General features: G+C 41.4%; 1 pseudogene; it reads right to left on the bottom strand.

Moving 5' to 3' along the window:
• Positions 1-2,272: 2,272 nt before the first annotated feature.
• Positions 2,273-2,973, bottom strand: LOC110326125 (annotated as a pseudogene).
• Positions 2,974-4,174: the final 1,201 nt, after the last annotated feature.

Here is a 4,174-nt window from a genome sequence, read left to right as displayed (position 1 = left end):
AGAGAGAGAGAGAGAGAGAGAGAGAGAGAGAGAGAGAGAGAGAGAGAGAAACACACACCATTTAAAATTAAAAATAAAAAAGAAAGTACAAGGGCTGGAGAGATGGCTCAGTAGTCAAGAGCACTGGCTGCTCTCCCAGGGAACCTGAGTTCAATTCCCAGCACCCACATGTCAGTTCCCAGCTGTCTGTAACTACAGTCCCAGGAGATACAAGGGCACCAGACACCCACGTGTTACTAAGACACACCTGCAACGAAAGCATCCATACACATTAAAAGAAAAATCTTTTTAAAAAACCATTTTCTAACAAAAAGAAATCTGATATATCTTTATATATACATAAAAGATTTCTTTTTATGCATAAAAGCATTTAAAAAGGTAACAATGTATCTTTGAGAAATATATCTTTGAGAAAGATTTTCTACCTAAACTCAGTTTTTAAAAAACAATAGCGAAAACCATCCACAGTTGGAAATGTCATTAGAAAAATATAAGTAGCACGGCTGATATTTAGCAAGTAGCACTGATCTTAAGGACGTTTGCGTTGGCCAGCTAGACAGCGGATCTCCTCACAACCAGCTGTTGTATAAATACTTAATGATAGACGAGTAGAACGACTTCCGGCAATGAAATTATCAAATCACCCTTAATATTCTTAAGTAGGAATATTCAAATTCTCTGCCTTTCTGGCATTTCAAAGTAACAACCACAGGGTAAGCAATTCAGGCTGAACGCTGTGTCACAGTGCCCTCTGGTGGTTTCATCAAGAATGTGTTCTGCAGGTTAAGGCAACACAGCCTCGCCAGTAAGGAAACTGACCAGCTCTTCCTAGGGCTGCATTTAAAGCAGCACCCCTTGGTCTTGCAAACTTTATGTGCCCCATACAGGGGAACGCCAGGGCCAAGAAGTGGGAGTGGGTGGGTAGGGGAGCAGGGCGGGGAGAGGGTATAGGGGACTTTTGGGATAGCATTTGAAATGTAAATGAAGAAAATATCTAATAAAAAAAATTAAAAAATAAATAAATAAAGTAGCATCCCACATGTATAATTGTAAATAGCCACTAAAACCCATAAGTGGTATTTCACAGAAGGGTAGTGAGGAAGATACAGAGGAAGTAAGATGGTGACCGGTTACTATTTGTTTAGAAAACACATGAAAGACAAAATTCAGGATCTACAGTAATCTATATTTTCAATACATTAAAGTCTAATTTGCTAAAGCACTCACACATGACTGCGTCTGGCCTTCTAGAATTCCACACTGGTCGACTCTGGACTCACAGAAACTTTTTTTTGTTTGTTTTGTTTTGTTTTGTTTTTTGAGACAGGGTTTCTCTGTATAGCCTTGGCTGTCCTGGAACTCACTTTGTAGACCAGGCTGGCCTCGAACTCAGAAATCCACCTGCCTCTGCCTCCCAAGTGCTGGGATTAAAGGCGTGCGCAACCACTGCTATTTTTTATTTTTTAATCATTTAATTTTACTTACAAGCCTTATTCTTTCATGCTCATATCTTGATCTTTGTAAGACTTTTAATATAAGCCAATATAAAAAATTTCAATAAAATAGCTTTGTTCGGTATAAATTTGAAAAAGACTAATCGTGTATTAAAGTTAGCAACAAAGTTGGTATTTCTGGCAAGCTTGTATCAGACTTACTTTCTTTGATACAGTAAAAAATAAATAAATAAATAAATAAAGAGAGATCCTAAATGTTCCCATTGGACAAGAGGTTCACACTACTATCAATTATTACTAACTTTCCCCTCTTCTGTTCACTATTCTGTTTTTTCGGTCTTTATCCCAAAAGATGTTAAGATTAAGATGTTTATAAAGATGTCCATCGTTACAATAAAGCATCCAACTGGACAGACAAGGACCTGATTCAGTATGTAATGTCCTATTTCCCTGATGGGCAACTTAAAAACAAGAAAACCTTTCTGAGCTGGGCGTGGTGGCGCACGCCTTTAATTTCAGCACTCGGTAGGCAGAGGCAGGCGTATTTCTGAGTTCGAGGCCAGCCTGGTCTACAAAGTGAGTTCCAGAACAACCAGGGCTACACAGAGAAACCCTGTCTCGAAAAAACCAAAAACCAAAAACCAAAAAAAAAAACAAAAAACCAAAAAAAAAACCTCTCTGGAGTGGAAGGCCAGGATGGCTTCTAACAGAATTGGTGCCTCTAAGAAGTTATAAAATCCACGATTTTGTCTCTATTTATCCTTTCCATTCCTTCTCCTGTCCTGCTGAGGTTTTGCTTCTTCCTCTTGTTTTTTTGGTCAATTGTTCCACTTCCTTGCCTGAGGACCATTCTCACGGCCAATCCATTCTCTCATTAGGGTGGCCATTTCTACTTCTCCAGCTGACAGTTTACTAACGTCCCTTGTCTTGTTTTTTTTTACCATCTTGACAGCTAGAGCAAGTGCTGACTTCAGAGTCCTTTCTCCTGCGTTGTAGTCTGGTTTCAACACTGACACAGCTCGGGCACTACTGTCTCCAATGCTCATGGCTTCCGATCCACTTGGGTCCCTCTAACAGAACTGAAAGCCATGGTGCTTACCCTAGCCAACATACAGCAAGGAAACAGCAATGGGACACTTCCCTCCAAACTGTGCACACACCTGGGTGCACAGTGCTGTAAACGACTGCTCACGCCGAGTTGGCTCCTGAATCTGTAATAAATACCTCTGAGCAATGGATTAATCAGAACCTTAGCATCGGGTGTTGTGCCTGCCACACTGCAAGCCATGTCCTCATTAAGTTTATCAATTTTTCTAGGAAAAAAAAAAAAAAAAAAACCCGACTCCATCAAGAAGCTCGTGACTGTTGCAACTCTCTATTGCAAGCAAAACTCCATCGTTGGCTAGAATTCCCAAACAGGTGCCTGCATGTTGAACAGCTTCCACGGCACATTGTACTTGGTATGACTAAGCGACCTGGAAAAAAATACTGTGGTCCTTGGATTTTATCTTCGAGACATGGCTTCCGAATTTTTTGTAATTCCAGAAGATGGCATTGAAGTCACAGAGCCAAGCCGCTCTGCTCTGCTGGAGATCCAACCTATTTGCTATTCTTTACACTGCACTGGCTACTTGGATGGCCAGTTACATCACCTTCACTATACACACTGGATTAGGAATACATTTTGAAAAAGAAATTATCTTCATTCAATTTTATAACATCCAGACAAACGCTTTAACATTAGTGTGACTAGAACACTTTACCAACTCTCTGGAAGGGCCTGCTGCCTAGTCTGATGACTACTAACAACTACCAGTTGTCCTCTAACCTAGTCTTGGGGATCTGGAGAACTGGGTCAGCAGAAGAGCACTGGCTGCTCTTCCAGAGGACCCAGGTTCGATTCCCAGCACCCACATGGCAGCTCACAACTGTTGGCAGCTCCAGTCCCAGAGGATCCATGCCTTCTGCTGGCCTCCACAGGAGCCAGGAACACACATCATACACAGACAGACACACATGTAGACAAAAGACTTGGACACATAAAGTTTCTATGGCATCACATGAAAAAAACCCACAAACACACACGCGTACATACATACATACATACATATTTCTTTTAGATTCCTTACCAACTGAACACAAATCCCAAGGCAGCAATGCTATCAAAGAGCACAGTAATTAATCTGAGAACGTTCCCATGGTGCCAGTTTGCTGAAGAATTCTAATCACAGGTTTGCAGCTGTTTGCACAGGCTCTAAAGCAATTTTGTGTGGGTATGTTTTGTCTTTTGTTGTTTTGTTTTGAAGACGGGGCTCAGAAAACGTTGCAGAATGGAGGACAAGCCAAAAGACACAGCCAAGTGCTGTAAAATGTCTTTTAGGCTTTAGTGACCAGTTCCACCCGTGTTAGTGACCAGTTCCACCCGTGTTAGTGACCAGTTCCACAGGTCTGGTTGTCTGCATAAGATCAAGCACAGTAAAAATGTCTAGCATCGGGGCAGAGGGTTGAGAGGTGGCTCAGTGGGTAAGAGTGGCTGCTCTTCCAAAGGATTCAGATTCAATTCCGAACACGTAGTGACAATTTTGGAATTATAGTTTTAAAAAATAAACAGACATATTAGAAGAATATTTTAATGTTTTTGTTTTAACCCGGGTGTGGATGATGAGGCTGCTTCCCACTGTCCACAGCCGCTGACTATGGATTCCCTTGTGCTCTAGCAG

This window comes from Mus pahari, chromosome 9 (genome assembly GCF_900095145.1).
Source record: "Mus pahari chromosome 9, PAHARI_EIJ_v1.1, whole genome shotgun sequence".
In the NCBI taxonomy this organism is placed as follows: Eukaryota; Metazoa; Chordata; class Mammalia; order Rodentia; family Muridae; genus Mus; species Mus pahari.
The sequence above is the reverse complement of the archived record's forward strand: the minus strand, read 5'-3'. Positions and strand labels throughout refer to the sequence as shown.